General features: G+C 52.1%; 1 protein-coding gene across 1 annotated transcript in view; it reads right to left on the reverse strand.

Annotated features, from left to right (window-relative positions):
- Positions 1-14,078, reverse strand: part of Fam163b (family with sequence similarity 163 member B) — a 33,145-nt gene extending 19,067 nt beyond the window's left edge. The window contains exon 1 of the mRNA XM_051166669.1: positions 13,783-14,078. The gene's annotated coding sequence lies outside the window, so the exon portion shown is untranslated. The remainder of the gene's footprint in view (positions 1-13,782) is intronic.
- Positions 14,079-20,150: the final 6,072 nt, after the last annotated feature.

The following is a 20,150-nucleotide window of genomic DNA, read 5'->3' on the forward strand; positions in this document are numbered from 1 at the left end:
TATGTGCCACTGGGAAACCTTACAAGCTGTGTGCCACTGGGAAACCTTACCAGATGTGTGCCACTGGAAAACCTTACCAGATGTGTGCCACTGGGAAACCTTAACAGCTGTGCGCCACCAGGAAACCTTGCTGCCCAAGATATCTCCATGTATTTGCCTTTAACACTGGCATGGTCACAACTGAAGCCTCCAAAGTGCAAAGTAGAGTGTTCTTGACACCTCATTAAAGCCTCACCATCGTGTCCCTGGAACTGGAGTCAATGGCCTCAGCTTGCAGGACAAGAAACCAGTTCCTGAAGCAATGTCACTTGCCATGGGTATACTGCCAGGAAGTATGTGGCTGAGCTGGGTCTGGACCTCGGGGCTGGGGCATGGGTAACAGCTGGGACTGGGGCTAGAGTGAGGCTGGGTGTGAGGCTAGAGCTGGGGCTGGGGTTGGGGCTGGATCTCAGGCTGGCCATCTGAGGCTAGAGCTATGATTGGGGCTAGGGCTGGGGTTGGAGCTAGGCTGTGGCTGTGACTAGAACTATTAAAGCTTTTACTTGGGTCTGAGGCTGGACCAGGACTGAGCTGTTTTTGCACACACACACACACACACACACACACACACACCAACATCCCATAGGTGCCTCTGCCTCTGGCATCTCCCAGGGCTTTCATTTCTCTAGGTAAGGACTCAGTCAACCATTGGGCATAGTCATGGGTCTCTGGTATAATACTGGGTCCAACCCTGGATTTGGCTCGGGGCTCTGGAAAGACAGGGTGGGAACAGACACAAATAGAGCAAGAGCTGAATCCCTGAGTCATTAAGTCAGGAGGGCTTTGGGAAAGGAGAGGGCTCCAGCCAGGCTCCGGGATGGATTGGAGTACTAGCTAACAGGTGGGAGTGAATACTGTCACAGGAGGCAGCCTAGCTTCGAAACAAACCTGTCCCTTCAGCCTTGCACAAAACCACACTTGGGTGGTGTGCACCAGGCCTGGGCTTTAGCCACGCCCACACCCCCTTCCCCACCCCCTCCCCCCACCCACCCAGACACCTTGCGCTCCAGGCAGCCCACACTCAGGCCTGTGAGTGTCATCTTTTCCCTCAGAGTTTTGGGCACCTTGACATCATGTCTGCCTGAGTGTCAGAAAGCCTTGAACAGAAATGTAAACATTCCTCCCGTCATAGTATTCTTGTGTTTTGGTACCTACCCTTATTTTGTTTACTGTGGCAGGATCTAACCATGCAGCCCAGGCTGGCCTAGAACTTTCTGTGTAGTCCAAGTTGGCCTCAAACTCAGGATTCTATTGTTTCATCCTCCAAAGTGCTTGGATGACAGGGATGTGCCACCACTCGTGGTTAGGTCCCTCATTTTAAGACAATTATGGGACTTTTCAGGTAGCCCCTCTCCATATGGCATGCTAACTGTGTGATGAGCACAGGGCTGGGTTGAGTGTCTGCTGGTAAGCAGGCCACGATCCTGCCCATTGAGCCCCAGGGAGCAGGGCTGTTGAGCAGGCTGGACATGTCCCTAGCTCAAGCCTCGTGTGCAGCCATGGTCTGGCACTGTTGGGGCCTTAGTGGCGCCACTGACCTCCCCTCTCTGTTTCCTTTGCAAAGTTTGAGCTGTGGGTGGGCCTGTCTTAGTCACATTCACCTCCCCGACCAGCACAGGTGCTAAGGAGCTAAGGAGAAAGGACGAGAGCTGCTCTAGGGCGCGTGGTCAGTTCCCCGGGGTCTGCAGGGCGGTGGGTGGGATGTTCTGTCCTCTGTGTGTAAGAACAGGCCACCCCTCACACTTTCCAGAACAGCCACCTTGGTTTTCTCTGCAGCACACCTTCTCCTATGGCATCTCTTGAACACAGAACTGCTGGTTCTTGGTCCAAACATCTGTGTTCCAGCGCTCTCCAGGGTGGCTTTCCACTTTCCACAACCCACTCTCTATTCCTCTTGAAGACTCCCGGAGCCCCAAGACTCCTTGAATTCATCTAAGAAGGAGCTTACTCACCAGCCTGCCAAGCACAGCCCTAGTATTTTTTTTTTCTTGTCTTGGGGACTTCGCTGGCCAACCCTGGACTCCCTCCAGCTCGGCTTCTTAGGCAAAGCCATCACCGTGCAGCCAGCCCCTTGAGCGAGTCTTCCCCGAGTCCTACCCTTGCCCCCTCTTCCGCAATCCAGGAGCAGTCACTGTCCACACCACACCCTTGGCCTTTAAAACGCGCCCACAATTCAAATGAGATCAGGCACTTTCGGGGTGTGAAGGCAACAGACATCTACCTACAATGTGGCAGCCACTACTCACGGAGTTCCAGCACATCCTGGGCCTACCGCCATGTCCTCACCTGGACTGGCTGCTTTTATGTCAGCTTGACGCAAGCTAGAGTTATCTTGGTTAGTGACCGATGGGTGGTAGCCCAGCCCTTTGTGGGTGGGGTCATCCCTGAGCTGGCGGTCCTGAGTTCTAGAAGAAAGTAGTCTGAGCAAGCCATGGGGAGAAAGCCAGTAAGCAACACCCCTCCGTGGTCTCTGCATCAGTCCTGTCTGAGTTCCTGCCCTGGCTTGAGGACCTACAATGTGGAAGTGTAAGCCGAGTAAACCCTTTTCTCCCTAACTGGCCTTTCAGCCTTGGTGTTTCATTACAGTGATAGAAACCCTGACTAAGACACCAGCCTTGTGTGGCTTTAGTCTCATGGGCAGTGTGGATACATGTTAACTCTAGGGAGTGGAAGGAGGGAGAATGGAGGGCGCTAACAGGAAGAAGGGCGCTAAGAGAGGGCCAACAGGATGCCGAGGCCTGAAGGTGAGCCGGGGTGACGGGGCAGAGAGCATCCCATGAAGGCCCACAGCTCGATGGATCTGATCGTTAGAGAAGTCCTTGTGGCCTGAGAGGCAGAGCTCAGGCGGGTAGAGAGCTTGCTGTGTAAGCATGAGAATGGAATTTGACCCCTAGCACGTGAGTAAAACCTTGTCATGGTGGCATCTGCCTTTAACAACCTCAGTGCTGGGGAGGAAGGATCTCTGGGACTTCCAGGCCAATCAGTCTAGTGAATTCCAAGGTCGATGAGAGAAAAGTCACCATTACATAGGAAGGATCATGATCCTAGGAACACTGGAGGGTTTGGGCTAAAAGCTGCTCTGGTCTTACCTCACAGAATTCTCTTCACCGTAGGTGGTTTGCTTCTCTGACACTAGGTGTCTTTTCCTGGGTACCACACATCGTGGATTTTCACCTTGATGAGGCTTAGGTATTTGTATATTTCCATAGGGTCTTATGCCAGCAAGATGGATCAGTGCTTGCTGCCAAGGCTGACGGCCTGAGTTCAATCCCTGGCACCCACATGATGGAAACAAAGAACTGACTCTGTAAGTTGTCCTTTGACCCTCATAAGCACACCTTATCACACGTGAAACACAAACACACACACACACACACACACACACAAAACAATGATAAACCTTTAGGTCCCGAAAGCTCAGCCAACTGCAGTCAGGATGGGACTTAAGGGAAACAACAGCCAGGCACATTTACTGCAATATCCAGAGAGAGCCTAAAAAGCACAGGACAAAGGCTCAGGACGCTCAGGAAGGGAGGCGAGCACAGCAGTGGACTTCGGGCAGGTGGCACTGGCAGATAGGACATAATGGAATGACAGCCATCGGCAATCAGTTAAACCCAAAGACAACCTGCCAACTCAGAGCTTCCTATACAGAAAGGAACAAAGTCACCTCCAACGTGAATGGCTAATCTGGGGTGACATCTGAACTGCCTCCCCAGCTAAGCTACAAGATCCCAGAGTACAGGGCCACAGTGCAGCCAGACACCAGCTAGGCTCAGTGACCTGAACATGCTTTTGTTCATAAGTCTCACTTGTCACTAAGGTATATAAATGAATAAATCAGTAAAAACACATTTTGGTTGTTTATAAGGTCACCTGCAGTTCTCATGGATACAGAGGTGCCTATCCCCAGCCCCGGTATTGACATAAGAAGGTGGGGCTGTCTTCAGCCTTGCACAAGGCCCTGTCACTTCTATGCTGGGGTACAATCTGTGGTCTTTGATGCTCCGAAGTTGAGGCTGGGCTCTCAGGTCAGAGAAACCCAATCTTATTTCCTATGGGGGGGGGCACCAAAGTCACTGCAAACAACAGAGGGGTAAGTTGAACCTCAGGTCCTTTTAGGGCCACCCCTCAGGCTGATAAGACAGGGGTGTCCCGAGATTCCCGTTCAGCAGAACCCTGGGCTGGTAAAGAGCTGGCATGGTGCCCACCTGTGTCCTAGGCCCTTCCCTTCGTCTGCTCAGGTTCCTGGCCTCTGTCTCCCTCCCTGCCTGGACTCACACACCCCTCCATTCTGGCCCCTTAGGGCTTCACTTGCATTCAGTCCTACTTCCTCCTGGCCTCCACCTGCCACTCCATCTCCCCAGAACCACCTCAGGCCTTACCACTGCCTCAGGTTCATCTTCTGGTCTCAGCTTAGACCTGCCCTTTGGGGAGCTCTCTTGACCACTAGGTACCCTCCCGGTACAGGGTTCTTGCACTACTGGCCTGAGATGCTCTTCCAAGCCCTCAGAAGCTCTGTGCCTAGGGACAGCAGGCAGGATAGTCTGCCTACCAGCTGAAGCATCTCCCCCTTCCCTTGACTTCTTACCCACCCATTCCTTGCTGGGAGGGGCATGCCTCACCCTGCCTCCTTTCAACCTCACCTCCCTCCTGCCTCTTCTTCCCCATGGCCCATGACTTCATCTGGGTTCTCATGTGGAGACGTTAGCAGGACTGAAGTGGTCCTGAGACAGCAGGGTGAGGGGGGGGGGTCCCCACTCCTCCACCTTGTCTCCCTCTCCCCAGCATCTGTTCAGGGCTAAGCCTGGGAAAGCAATGCCAGCATTAATTGCGTGAGCACGGACAGAGTGCCCACTCTGGGCCAGCACGGGGCTTTACCAGCTGTGACTGCCACACCCATTCCCTCTGCTCAAGCTGGAGGGAAGATGAGGGAAAGGGGCTTATTCCTTGTTCCTCCCCATCATGTCTCCAGATCAGTGGAACTGGGGCAGATCAGACAGCAGGTGCCAGCCATGAGCTTTCATCTCTGTAAGACCTAGTCATGATATCGTATCTGGAGGGCTTGAGCCTAGCAACTCTTAGGGACTATCTAAAAACACAGACCCAGCAAGCTCCTCTCTCCCCTGCAATGGACCTTGTACTACCATGGGCAAGAGTCTTACCTTGCTGACCTTGGCCTTGGTCATATGACTTAACCAATGAAACAGGGGCAAAAGGGACCACATCGAAGTTCTAGGCAAACTCTTGAAGAAGTATGCATTACGCATTCCTGGGATCCAGCGATTATGCTCAGAAAGCGTATGCTCACAGACAGAAGCTGTGGAAGAGCCCCGAGGGCCTAAACTGGACACCCATAATGAGTGGGACAGCCCCCAGCTACTTCCAGGCCTGTGAGCAAGGAGAACTTCGCTTGCTATTCTGTTGCTAGCTGTCAGGACAGCTTGTTACACAGTTAGGATGCCAATAACTGACTGATACATACATGAGCTATTAGCCTTGCTACTCAGCCTGAGGCATAACAATAAAGCAAGGGTGGCTGAGAAAATGTCCAGTGGCACTTTGTTACCCAAAAGGTAGGGCTTGATGAAGCTTCCCTAAGAGTTGATGGCCAGAGAACATGAGGGTGCCATACAGTTGAAATAGCCAAGTGAAAGCAGCCCATCAGGAGGCATAGGATCTTCCAGAAACCTGTGTCATGTGCCTTCAAAAAATGGGAGCTAGACAGTGTCTTCAGGCACTGTGTCTACGGAGGGTACAGGGGGAGACTGCATATGCCTCTGGGTGTGTGTCTGTGTGCACATGTGTACTTCTGTATGTGTGTGTTTATATATGTGTATGACTGTGTGTCTGCATATGTGTATTTTCTGTGTTTCTGCATGTGTGTCTCCATGTGTATGTCTCAGTGTGTCTCTTCTGTGTACATATTCATGTCTGTGTGTACTTGTGTATTTGCGTGTATGTGTCTGCATTTGCCCCTGTTGTGCATGTCTGTGTGTGCATGTTTGTATGTGTCCTCATGTGTATGTCTCTGCATGTGCCTGCTGTGTGCATGTGTGTCTGCATGTCTCCCTGTGTGTGTGTGTGTGTGTGTGTGTGTGTGTGTGTGTGTGTGTGTGCTGTCTTGTTGACACACAGGAAGAAGACAGGAACAGAGTGGTCTCCAGGGTCCCAGCTGTCACACAGATATCAGCCAGCCTGCCCAAGAGTGAGGGAAGGACTGCAAGGCCTCAAACACCAAGCTGAGTCTCTGCCTCTTTTTCTTCCATAGCAGCACTTTAAGTTCTCCTAGAGGGGGACATCTAAGGCCGAGCCCCAAGCACCAGCGTCCTATGCCATCTGCCCACCATGCAGCCTCAGCCTCACTGGCTCCTTCATCTCCTCCCCTAGCTGACTGGCATGCGTGTCTGTCACCATGTGCGTGTCTCTGCGTATCTGCTATGTGCGTGCCATGTGTGAATACATCTGTGAGTGTCCATGTGTGTGCCTGTGTGTGCATGTGTGTCTCTGAGTGTATCTGCTGTGTGCATGTCTTCCATGTGTGCATGCATGTGTTTAAGTGTGTCCCCATGTGCATGACTGCCACAGCCTTGACCAGCAAGGTTCAGCACAGACCTGCCTGGAGCATCTTCATCTTAAGAAATGGGGCTCACGTGGATGTGGTGAGGCACATGTTCAATATGACTTTTCACAAGCTGGAAGCTAGCGGACTGCCCTGAGTTTGAGGACAGCCTGGGCTACCCGGTAAGACCCTGTCTCAAAAACAAAAACACCAGACACACGAACCAACAAACGAAACAGGACTTCGGGATTTTCAAGTGAGCAAAAGCACACTGAATAGGCCCATCTTGCAGATTAAATAATCTTTACAAGGTAGTGTTGAGCCCTCGGTTTGATGGAGTGAGGCTCTCCGACCTTGAGTCACCCTCTGCCACTGGCAGCCCTGTGCCAGGGGAGCTGCAAAAGACACAGTAGCCCCCAGGAATATAACCAGGTAGCTGTGTCCTGTAATGCTCGTCTGTTCTGAGGACACCGGACAGGGGTGCTGGAGGCGGTCCTTCCCTAGGCAGATGCCACTTCTGGTTCTAATGATGAATGTCCCAATCTGGAGGCCATTCAGGGCCACACACTAGCCACTGCTCCCTCATAACACATGGAACGCCCCACCACAGTGTCCATCTTGTCCCAGGCACTCCACGGGCTGCTGGGGTTGGGGAGGGTGTAATGGGCAGCACCTGGCCTCAAGACTGCCCAGATTCGATGCAGACATGACCAGAAGGGAACAGACCGGACAGTGACAGGCAGCAGGAAGAATCTCAGGGGATGAGTCTCAGAGAGTTTCAGAAATGGCACAGAAGCCACCATGCAGGGCACAGCAGAGGCAGGAGATAAGCTAACGTTGAGAGGATAGATCCATCCCATTCAGGGCTCTGGGGGCTGCAACGGGGTGTCTGAATTTCAGTAGAGATAGGATTGGTTTTAAGCAGTGATTTTAAGCCACACACGGCACAGGAGCTGGTCAGCAGCCTTTCTCCCCGATCCATGCCCAGAGACTCCAGAATGACCCATGCTCCTGCAGGGGCCCGGGATCATCCCTGGTGACAGAAGGAGAAAATACCCCTGTCTTTATATGCCAGGAAACTGGAGCAAAAAGAGGATTAGTAACCTGGCTGTTTTCACCAGCAGGCCCTGGGTAACTTCTAAGGGTCCGGCTGACAGCAGACCCTATCTCTTCCCATGCCTCCCACTCCTCTCTTCTTTTCCTCTCCCCGTCCCTATCTCTTGAGCAGTGAAGTAGGGGCTTCCGAGGAGAAAGCAAGACACAGACCAGTGGGAATATGAACAACTACGAGAGTGATTTCCCAAGACACCGTGCCACGGAACAACCTTCTGCAATGGAGTTCTGTTTTGTAATTAGAGGGTGTCTCATGTGGGAAGCCTCCTGAAGGTAAAAATCACAGACGGCTGGATGCTTTAATTTTGTAAGTGGGTTTATATGGAGCTTCCCACGTAATGAGTGTTTTAACCAAACAAACGCCAGACACAGGTAAACACCAACAGTCCTTCTGTTACCCTCGTGACAACGACAGCACATTCTAGAGAAAGAGACTACCCTCCACACCCCCACCCCATCGTCTTTCAAAGGAGGTGTGATCAAGGCCTCTCACACATGGAAGGCATAGTGCCAGTCCTGGGGTAAGCCAGCCTGGACTGTGGGCTCTCGAAGAATAGGCCAGAAAAAGGAACCCTAAGTGGGTGTCTGCATATATACTGGAAAAGTGAACATCTTTATTTTGCCTTAGGAAACTTCCTGGATGTTCCCAGAGAGAGTGTGTATGCCAACCCTGAGTGAAGGGATTTGGAAAACACAGTGTAAATAATTACATTTCAAACACTGTAAGGTGAGCCTCAGACACATACTACGAGAGTTTATGGTGCTCCCAGTGTCCGCCTCCCACCCCACCCCCCCCCACCCCCCGCCCTGCCCACTGCTACCCAGAGCTCTATAGCCTGCCCTCCTTGCTTCCTGCTACTCCTGGCACACTAAAAACAAACAAGTACTAAGGGGGTGTATCGCCAGGCATGTTGGGTGGTCCAGCAACAAGTGAAATGACTGGGCAGGGATGTGAGGGCACCTGCAGTAGAGGGTCTTTTGGCCAGTGCCAGGAGGGGGAGGCTGTCTAAGCCTGCCTTAGGAACCAAAGCATAGGAGATGAGATCTTAATCACACCCACAGAGATACAGTCAAAAGCCAATGGGGCACCTGGGACTAGCCCTTTCCAGTACTTTCTTTTCCTCGGAGAAAAACCAGGGCCACTTCTGAAGCTCACTGACTTCCAGCGAGCACTCTCGGATAGCCTTTCTCGCCTCCAGCGATGGCAGCAGTGTCTGGCCTCTGTGCAGTACCTGCTCCCTTGACTCTACACTCACCCAGTAGGGCTCAGCTCTGATTCTGCATCCGGGGTGCTTTCCCTGACGGCTCCATCCTGAGATGATTTCCACAGAATCTAGGGTACCTGCCTCCCTGCCTCACGCTGCCATCCACCCAGAACCTTCCCACACTACAGTTTAATCCTGTTCACATCCTCTTCCCACACTCTCTTCCCCCCGGCCAGCCACTAAGGCCTTCCACTCAAGGCTCACACCCCAGTCAAGTCTATAACAGACAGAACCGGTGGATGGGCACACAGGCCCATTGCCAATGCAACTAGGTAAATTTGTGAGTCAACAGCTGTGCCCTGCAAACGACTGGACCAGAAAGTCAGGCTGGGGCTAGGGCTTTGTAACAGAAGATAAAAGCCCCAAAGCCTATCCCCTGCATGGGGGCAGGGGTCAATACAAAGCACAAGAAAGGACCAGTCATGAACAGGAACACTGAGGTCCAGTGTGGCTGCAGAGCAGCATCTAGGCCGCAGCAAAGATTCAAGAGCTTTTAGTCTGCACATAATAAGCCAAGAAAAACTGAATTGATTTTCCTTTTGCAGCAAATACACATTTCTTTTAATAAAAATATTTGAATATATTATAAGATATATATGTAAGCATACACAATACATAGCATAAAAGAGACAAGACCACCCATTACTGCTTTCTGTAAGCAGGGACTGTTCCTGTTACAGTGGCTGGCATAGGAGTTTGCTAACCCAGAGTTAGGGAGCCAGGGAACCCACTTCCAGAGATGTTAGCTGTTGAGTCCCTAGGCCACAGACCAAATGCCAAAAGCATGTAACACCAAAGACAGAGGCCTCTTCCCAGACCTGGGTGCAGGCCCAGAAACCGGGCAGAGCAGCCTAGGAATAGCCAAGGATTAGCTTCGTCACTGGGTAGCCTGCAGGAAGCCTGGAGCTGGCCGTAAAGAGCCAAGCCACTGGTAATGATAGCTCTGCCCACTGCAGGCTTTGCCTGTTTGACAAGGGCATCCCTCGTTTGCTCTGAGGCCATCTTCTGGTTTGGCCAGGAAGTGAGCACCATGGGAGTTTCCCAGCAGTGTACAGACTCTTTTAGGAAGCTCGACCCACAGGCAAGGTAAACAAAGAACCCAGGACCAAAAGATTAAGTACACACTCCAGGGACACATACTTAAACATAAACATTGTTCTGGCAAGTTCCTAAGGCTGTGGCCCCCCTGCCACCCTCAGCAGCCATGGGAGGTGGTGGACGTAACTGTGATCCTAGGAGCCTGGCTTGTTCCCCAACCATTACTCAGGTCACTATCTAATCCTCTCCTGACTCCCACATAGCTGTGCAGCTCTTCTCCCAACCAACTCACTACAGGAGAAGTGGTTTCAGATTCTCACGTGCATGTGGTGTGTGTGTGTGTGTGTGTGTGTGTGTGTGTGTGTGTGTGATGACAGCATCTGATAACATTCCTCTGTCTTTGTCCACCCTGTTTTTGAGGCAGGGTCTCTTGCTGGCATGGAACCTTCCAAATAAGTATGGTGGCTGGCCATCAAGACCCCAGGCTCTGTCTGTCTCCACCTGCAGAGTTCTGGGACTACAAGCATTCCTTACCATGCCAGCTGGCCTGGCTGCTGCTTATGGGTTCTGAGATCAAACTCACGTCCTCCTGCTTGCAAGCAAGCCCTTTACCAACCAAGCCATCTCCTCAGTCTGCTACCGGAGAAGCTGGACACAAGCACAGGTGACTGGGTGTGTCTGGCTAGAGCCACTCCCAAAGATGCCCCCTTCAGGTGGGCTGGAAGGACCCAGAAGACAAGCAGTAGCATCCTCCTGGGTGAGATGTACAATCAGGTGCTACCTTGGTGCTGAAGAAAAAGCCCGACTCCAGGTCCACGAGGGATGCCTCACCACCACTCATACAGTTCACCCCAGATTCCAGTGTAGTAAAGTCTAGGTGATGTTTGTTTAGTCCTGGGCCATATTTCCACTATCCCAGCCCACCATGACACCACCCCCTATGGCTGGCATCTGCTCAGTGCCTACCATCCTCATTGAGAGGGACATGGTAACCTCTTCTGAGTCCCCTTGCCTCTTTCTTGCCTTTCCTCTCCAGCCAGGCTCTATACTGTAACCCACAGTGTTAAGATCAGGTCTGATCATTCTCCACCAAGGTTTAGACTTCCTAGAGCATAGATTACAGCCTGGATTATGGTCCCCCACCCTCTGTCCATCTCCAGCCTCCTCCTCTACAGGACCGGTGGAAATTAGAGACACAGTCTCTGTGTCACATCTTAGGAGTGTCAATCAGGAACTCACACGCCAGGCTCTGTACCCGGGCTTCCCATGAGTCAGGGTTCTGTCCACAGCCTCCTTGTGCCTTGGGCTGGCAAAGCTGATCCTTCTCAGGCCTTTCAGGGCAGCCCCAGCAAGGGAGACAAGGCAGAGGAGTGGATCAGAGTGGCTTCAGCAACTTAAGCCTCTTCTAGGAACCCAGTTCCTGGGGGGATGAAGAGCTTTGGAGGAGAGAAGGCAAGGAGCTGGCAAGCACTGCGGCTCCAGCCTGGATGAATCCCCTCTGGACTGAATCCAGAAGGACTCAGACTGCAGGGAAATCACAGCCAGGGCGGCAGCAAGGTAGGCAGGAAGCCCATTCCCAACCCATGACATCCTCACGATGCTTCAGGGCACGCCTGCACAGGTGTCACCAAACACCCACAGGAAGGCAGAAATACCCCTATTCTTGTAGATGAGGATGGTGAGTGACTTGCCGAAAATCTGGCCCTTGAATCCACATTCCCACCATACAAATCACCACTTTCCTGCCACTCTGGTCAGGGCTTGAAGAGGAGCAGCAGAGTGGTTGCAGGGTAGGCACGGAGGGGACAGTCTGGGCAGTCTGCCACTCTGCCTTCCCCCCAACCCCTGAGGGATTAGAGTCCAATATAATTGACTGTGAGGTGACAAATTTCTGCTTTGAGCACTATGATCATTCTTCATTGAATTGCTGGCCTGCAGGCAGTGTAGCCTCACTCAGAATCAGCACCAGGCTTAGACAAAACCTGGGTGGCCAAATAGTTAGAAGGTAAGATAGGCAGGAATGGGGGAGGGGGCAGCGGTGGCTGAGAGGAACCCCAGGGGATGTGAGACCACTCACTCCATCTGAGGTCCAGTAAGGAACAGAGACTGGCCCAAGGTCACCCAGGAAGATGGGCAGAGCTGGGCAAAGTTTTGACTTCTCCATCCGCGCCCACATTTTCTGTAAGTTCTTTTTTTCTATACTAGCTGTCTATACTGGCACAGTAGAGGCCTGGGGCTCTGCTGATCTCTTTCACTTACAGGAGAGGCAAGGGTGGAGAAGTCACACACATCCTGGGTCCCCACATCTCATGGCGTTGGCTTGCCCCAGAGAGCCAGTGATGTTCTCCAGCTCATCACCCTCAACAGGTATTCCAGGAATAAAATTTGGGAGCTGTTCCTTCTCCCAGACCCGAAACACTTCAGGAAGCATCTCCAAGCTTTCCGAGTGGGTCAGCACCAACCAGCCCTACAGGAGCTCAGGAGATGGGGGCAAAGACCCCAGCGTGAGACCATTCCATCTCCTCTATGACCAGGGAAGGAAGGTACAGGAAAAGAGGAAAGGAGGAAGTTAGCCCCTGGCCTCAGGGACAGAAAGAACTTCTCAAAGCCACACAAAGTTGCACACACTCAGCAAGCCTGCAGCCCATGCATCCATGGAGGGTTTCAGCCACCTCCTACTGGCCAGAGTGTCAACTTTGGAGAGTCTAAGCCTTGTCATGGAGGATTCATTCTCAATTCTATCACAAGATGGGGAAGGTGAGGAGACGGGCCTAGGCGCTTTTCTGCAGCCATAAACTTCTGGGAGGTGGAAGCTGTCCCTGGAAGCTGGCCAAGAACTTGACCAGTATGAGGAGGGGGGCTACAGGGCAGCAGCCTGGCATCATCCTGCAGACCCCTAGACCCCACCTTCCCCCCAGAAGGGACAACGGAACATGCCGAAACCTGGAGAAAGGTTTGGGGACTTGTCACCCAGGTTTCTTGCCCCAGGGACATACCAGCAGAGCCATGTGTGTCCATGTGACACTAACCTGGCGAGGACAGGACACTGAGTGAGGTGAAAAAGTACAACCAGGATAATGGATGTGAACCTGCTTTTAGAGTCTTGGTATTCAGGGTGTTTCTGGCTGGAAAAACACAACTGCCTGCCTTGTGTGCCCCTCCTGTCCTCACTATATACGATGAGGTTTCCAACAATGTGGGAACTGGGGGACAAAGGTTCCACCACCTGTTAACTGTGACCTTGGACAAGAAACCAACTTCTCTAAGCCTCAGTTTCTTCATCTGCCAAGTGGAGTCCCCAACCCTTTCACACAGGGGCTGGACAGGTCAGCAGTAGCCCAGGTCAAGCATGCAACACCAACCTGCTGGGAAGCAAGTCTCACCACAGGAACCAAACATCTCAGCTTCGGGTAGGAAAGCATGAATGGAACTAGGTTTCCAGTCTCTCTGGACAAACTTTCTCTCCTCATGCCCCTTCCCCCAGGCAGGTTACCCTCGGAGGGAAATAAAGCATCTCTTCTGTCTGTGGCTTCCTCTGCCTCTCAGCTAGGGCCCCACTACCCATCTCAGAGCACTAGGAGGATGGGTCACAACGGGATGGGTGATGCCGTACAGGCACCTGTGTAGATAGGTCAAAGCACCTGATGCAAGGTGGCCAGGGCAGGCTGCAGTGGGTACTCCAGAAGAGGTGGGCGCAGAGCCTGGGGTTCCCAGCCTGCGTCGCCTGCTCTCATACCGTGACCTGCCAACCAGCTTGGTCCTTACCTTGAACCATGGGAACCACGCTGCCCCGGCTGGCGGAGGACTTGAACACACGTGACGGGGCGGGCGTCCCTCTGTCCCGGGCACAGCGAGTAGCGGCAAATGCAGCCCAGGCCAAGGCTGGTGGCTCCTGCTGGGGCCGGGCTGCCAAGGAGGGCGCGAAGAGGTTCCTGGAGGCCCCAGAGGAGGCAAGTGCGTGGCCAGGCGAGAGACTCTGCCAGCTGCGCGCTGCGGCCACGGCTCAGGACGCCCAGCTGCCTCCCTGCGAGCGGCACGCGCGACTCCAGCCCAGTCTCGGGCGCGGGGCGCGCGCTGGAGGGGAGGGCGCGCACGCGCTAGCCTGCTGAGAAGTGCGCGCTGCGGCCCTGCGCGCGCCGTCGGCGGCGGCTGCGGGGAGCAAGCAAGGAACTGTCCCTGGTGCTGACGCTGGTCTGCGGTCCCCTGCGCAGCGCCCATATGCAAGGTCTAGGGGACATTCCCTGGTGAGCGCCCGACTGGATCTCCACCAGCCTGTTTCTTTCTCTCTTATGTTTGGTCTCTGTGACAATGGGACTTACCTGGTTGTGGACAGCACAATCCCTGGAGCAGGTCCCTGGTCTTTCTTGTTTCTGGGGTGACTGACAGCAGGGCCTTTAAAGCTGATCTGAAAATGAAAGGCAAACTGTCCACAGGCACAGCGTACCCTAAGTGTTTAACAAATGCCCGCCTTTGCTCATATTTGTTTCCATTCTCTGGGTCAGTCCAGTGTAGCGGTGCATATTCTGAACTGGGCTGGTTGGTGACTGGGGCCTGTGGCTGACTCAGGTCTCCAGTCACTAGGGAGGAAGCAAATCTCTGCTACTTTACTTCCAAGTACAGCATTAGGCTAGTGATTGGGAGTTAAAGCCAGGAAGATTTGAGCTGGACATGAAGAAGAACTTTCTGGCCCTTCCTCTTGAGAAAAATGTCCCCAAGACAAGCCCTTTCCCTGAAGATGTTCAGGAGTGGGTTGTGACTGCAGACCCCAACCTCAGAGGAGTGTAAACCGAATGAGGCTTGAGTTAAATGCGCCACACTCTGAGAAGCCTCCCTGGATCACCAGGTGTGCTCTATGAAAGCTAGGATTGACTGGATGCTCTGTAAGAAGCCCTGTCCTGGTGGGCACGGCATTTGTCGGCCCATCCTGAGGGCCCAGGGAGCTGGTGGAATCTCCTTCTGCCTTGTCCATGGCTGGGTATAGACCCACAACTCATTCCAAGACATGCCACAGGGCCAAGGAAACAGGTACTTCAGCCAGACACCCACATGTGCATGTGCACACAAAACACACACACACACACACACACACACACACACACACACACACACACACCCGAGTGTCCGCTCTGAGCTCCTCAGCAATGGTCAGACCCGCGGCACTCGAGAGTTTCCTTATAACAAATTGGGAGCATCCTTCATCCCACTTAACTAGGAGAAAGGAGCTGGCCCTGCCTTTAAGTATCTGAACCCCTTTTGAGATGGGTAATTAATTGTCACCTGTCTCTTTTCTCCAGGGACTGGTGACTATGTTTGATTCATTAATTAACTGTACTCAGAGCCAGCTTGCAGCAGGCATTTATCTCACAGTAAACATCACTTGTTATGTGCTCAGTGCATTCCAGATGCAACGCTAAACACTTGCACACATTGTCTCATTTAGTGAGCTCAGCGTGGCTGGGGGGAGCCAGCCAGTGCCTCTTTTGCAGGTGAGAATAAATGACAGGGTCTTTGGCAGCAGACCAGAGCTGGGGCTCCATGCCTCCCAAGCATGGCTCCTCAGCCTGTGTGTAGGTCTCCCACACTCGCCTACCACACTTGCCTACATTTCCACTCAGCGACAGGACAATAGACTCCATAAAGATGCTTCTGTGTAGGAGGAGGAGAGAAAACTCTGCAGAGAGCTAAGAGGAAACCACAGGCCAGCCAGCCAGCCAATCAACTCCTACAGCCATTTTCACTCAGAACTACCTGGCTTTTGGTGATTGTCTCAGACCCTTAGATGCTGTCAAATTTGTGGCAAAATTTTCAAAAGAAGCCTCTCCATCAAGCCCTGATTTGCCCACCAGTTTACCCACACTCCCACTGTTCACATGTCCATATCCATAGTGAGTGTGGTAGTCATGGTCTGAGCAGCCAAGCACCCAGGGAGTGGCCTGGACTCTGACTCTGGCTCCGAGTCGCTATGCCTTCCTGTGTAGAGCAGAGAGATGAATTCCCAGTCCTTGTGATAAGTGTGACTTTATTTAGTGGTGTTCAGCTCATTTAAACCATGACTGGCCTCAATGACTCACAGCATGTACAATAGTCATCTCATGTGTGGACACATATGAGTACCAGTGTGCTTGCCTGTGCCGTTGCATGGAGAGGTCAGAGGTCAACATTGGCTGTGTTCTTCTGTCACTCCCCTTATTTTTTGAGACAGAGCATCTCTCTGAACCTGGAATTTACTGTTTTGGTTGAATTTACTGTTTTCACTCAGTCAGAACTACCTGGCTTTTGGTGATTGTCTCAGACCCTTAGATGCTGTCAAATTTGTGGCAAATTTTTCAAAAGAAGCCTCTCCATCAAGCCCTGATTTGGCTTGGAGACTGGCTGGAGAGCAAGTACCCAGGATCTTCCCATGCCTACTTTCCCCCAAGGTTGGGGTTACAGACAGACACTTGCCACCACGCCCAGCTTTTAGTGGGTGCTGGAAGTCAACAAGTGCATTGTCTGCTGAGCTGAGCCGTTACTTCAAAACATTAACAGAGGGGTGACAGGACTTTCCCAAAGTCACACAGCTGACAGAAATGCACAGAGAGATTTCATTTGTAAAATGGCACAGTGGTCACCACCCAATTTGTTTTTTGCGTATGAAAGCATGCCATGGAGGAATAAGGAGGAACCTCTGAGCTGACTTCATAGAAACAACATACCATCAACTTTCCTGAAACAGCAAGTTCTAGTATGAAAAGACAAAGAAGAAGAAGAAGAAGAAGAAGAAGAAGAAGAAGAAGAAGAAGAAGAAAAAAAGAAGAAGAACTGAAAAGTCTAGCACCACACAATTCTCCAGGTTGTGCAGCAGCAGGCTGTGAGTGGTGGGGGAGCCATTCCTCTGCAGCAGGCTTTCCAGTTGCGTGGCAACTTCTGCCCTGTGTCCGGCATCTTTCCCTAATATATAGTTTAGTGGATGTAACTCAGACCCAACAGATGGTGGAGGTGTCGAAAACTGTCCATCGTGCGGCAACATGTAGGGCACTTTGCAAGGCTTGTTCTCCAGTTTGGGCAAATATGGCTTTTGTAAAAGCAGTCCTGTATGCTACAGAAATGAGACCTTTGCTTGTGATGATAGGCGAGAAACTTCAAGGCTGAGGGCTGATAACCTCTTCATCAGAGGCAGAGACACCAGAAACTTCTTTCTAGTGTTCTACAGATACTCAAGCCCAGGGTGCACTCTCTAGTGGGGTGTGGGAGAGAAAAAAACTAGTGACAATGGAAGACTGTGGGCACCCAGCCGTACTTACACATCACAATGGGTTAATATTTTCCATATAACAGGACCTAGAATTAAGAGTTTATAGATAGGGTTCACTGAGATTGGAAAACACACTCCGAGTATGGGAATACCATCCTGGGGCATTCTCAGGGTCCTGGGCTGGACAGAAGGAAGAAATGAGCTGGGCACCATCACTCATCTCTCTTACTTCCTGACCGTAGATGTTATGTGACCTTGTGTGTCTGCCACCATGCTGGGACGCACCCTCAAACTGTGACCTCATACTTCCTGTAAGTTGCTTTGTCAGATGTCTTATCACAGCAGTTTAAAAAAGGGGGGGGGCGACTAGTGCAGCCACCTCCACACTGTGCAATGAGCACTGGGTTCTCTGGCTGGAAGGGCACTCACCCAGATTCTACCCATGATGAGAAGTGTCATTCTGCATCGCTGAAGGGACAAAGCACTCCTGGAAGAAGAAGACTTCTGCCAGGACCTACAGAGCCAAGGCCAGAAACAATGACCAAGTCTCTTTCAGGGAACCCTCAGGAAAGAGTGAGCTTGTGACTCAGATATGAAGGCTGGCGGAGACTCTTTCTGTCTCAAACACTTGGGAGGTGTTGGGAGAGGCAGTGCTGGCTGGTTAGCAGGTTTAAAAGTTCCTCTTGTTGAATATCACCTCGCTCTCTCAGGCTGGAGTCACGAGGGGTTCGACATTGATTGAGTATGTCAGAAGGCAGAGTCATGCATTGTCTACCTGACTCCAAGCTATCTGCTCAGGTCAAGCCCATGCAGAGAATGAATGAATTAAAAATCACAAGGGACTCAGACACTATCAGGCAACTGTGCTTATCGTGTGATGTCTGAGGCAGGGTTGCACTCACATCTCAGATCAAGGCCTGTTAGACTGTGCAGCCTTGAGAGATGGCCAGGAAAACTGAGGAGCCTGAGAAACCAAGAGAGTTAGACAAGTGCGCAACAGAATGGAGAAAGAGCGCAGGTGGGGTGCACATAGGTGTGTGAAGCCCGCAGGGGTGAGGTGAGACAGCGGGCAGGTGGGGTACACACAAGCGTGTGAAGCCCACAGGGGTGAGGTGAGACAGCAGGCAGGTGGGGTGCACACAGGTGTGTGAGGCCCGCAGAGGTGAGGGGAGACAGAGGGCGGGTGGGGTGCACACAGGCGTGTGAAGCCTACAGGGGTGCGGTGTGCCTCTTGCTGTACTTCCCAGCAGAAGCCTCCTCGGGGAACACCTGTGGTGGCTTTTAGTTGCTGCCGCATCCTAAAACATTGTGACAGTGAGTTCGTTGTCTTGAGAGCTCGTGGAGAGCGATAGATGAGGAGGTAGCACAGGGAATCAGCCCCAGGTCTCCTGGGGTTCCACATGTGAGTCACAGGCTGGAAAATCGTGGTGTGGGTGTGGCTGGGGAAGCTAGTATCAGGGGATTTATTGTTCTGGGACCTTCCTTGGCTCTCAGGATGCTTCACCCCAGAGAAGCCCTAACCAGGAGGATCCTAATCCGTCCTCCTTTCCCCCAGGTAAGTGGCTCTCCCAATCCAGACAGAGCATTCATTCATTCATTCATTCATTCCCCACACACTCTGGATGTGGGGAAACCAAAGAACGAAACGTTGAATTCTGGAAGCTCGGAGATGAGTAATGTCTCAAAGTAATGAGATCCTGACAGGGTGAGGCCCTTTAAGTTGGGATGTGTTTAGTGACAGCGGGGCATATCTCCTGTGCTGTTCTATCTGTGAGATATGTTGACAGTGGCTAGTGGAGAGCTAGTCTTTCTTTTGACAACTTCACAGCAAGAAACCTGTCAAAACCGCCAGCTCCCCTGGTCTCTGAAGACCTTGCTGGAGATATCCTGAACCCAGAGAGGAGGCACCCTTATTCTACCATGTAATAATAATAATAATAATAATAATAATAATAATAATAATAATAATGCCATGAAAATGGGAGACGTTCTTTGAATTATGTGAACTCCCAGTTAAAGCAACCTTCCCGTACCTTTCTGCTTCTATTAGCACTGCCTTGTGAGGAGGTACACACTGGGGTTTAACAAAAGTGTGACACAGAATCCTTTCCATGATTGACACATGCAAATATGGTGACATGACAATAGAATGACAAGAAAGACTGACGCCCTTTTTTTTTTGTCAGAGAAAGATGGGGTCTTTCCCTTCAGATGCAATCTCCATTGAGCACCTACAGGCAGCTTTGCCCCTCTAAGACCTGTCCACAGACCCAGGACCCCTCCTGGCCACAGAGAAAGAAAACTTGGACTTGTTCCTTGTTCTCCTGTCAGAATCGATCACTGCTACCAGCCTGACACCTGCTGACAATCTGGATTGGGGGGGGGGATGGGGGGGGAGAAGAGGCAGCATGTGGAGGAGGAGGAGCAGGAGGAAGGGGGAGGAGCAGGAGGAGGGGGAAGGAGGAGAAGGAAGGTGGAGGAAGGGGGGAGAGGAGGTGAAGGGGGGAAGAGGGGTGAAGGGAGAGGAGGGAGAGAAGGGGGAGGAGGAGGAGGGGAGGAGGAAGGGTAAAGGGGGAAGAGGAGGGGTGAAGGGGAGGGGGAGGAGGGGAGGAAGAGGAGAGATGGAGTGGGATGGAGCTGGGGAGCAGGAGAAAGCATGGCCATTGAAGCATGCAGGTGGAAGCAGGAAGGAACCCCGAATCCCACAATGGAGGAAATCCCGAATCCCACAACTCTGTCTGTGGTTATGGAATGAAAGGGTACAGGTGTGGGTTGTTAAGCTCTGGCTTTAGGGGCTGTCACAATTCCCCATCTATGTGGCCTGGGACAGCAGGAGGGAAATCTCTGTGCCCTAAGCAGAAATACGGGCATCGCCCATTGTGACCCACCATAAAGCCCA

Source organism: Acomys russatus, chromosome 24, assembly GCF_903995435.1.
Source record: "Acomys russatus chromosome 24, mAcoRus1.1, whole genome shotgun sequence".
NCBI lineage: Eukaryota > Metazoa > Chordata > Mammalia > Rodentia > Muridae > Acomys > Acomys russatus.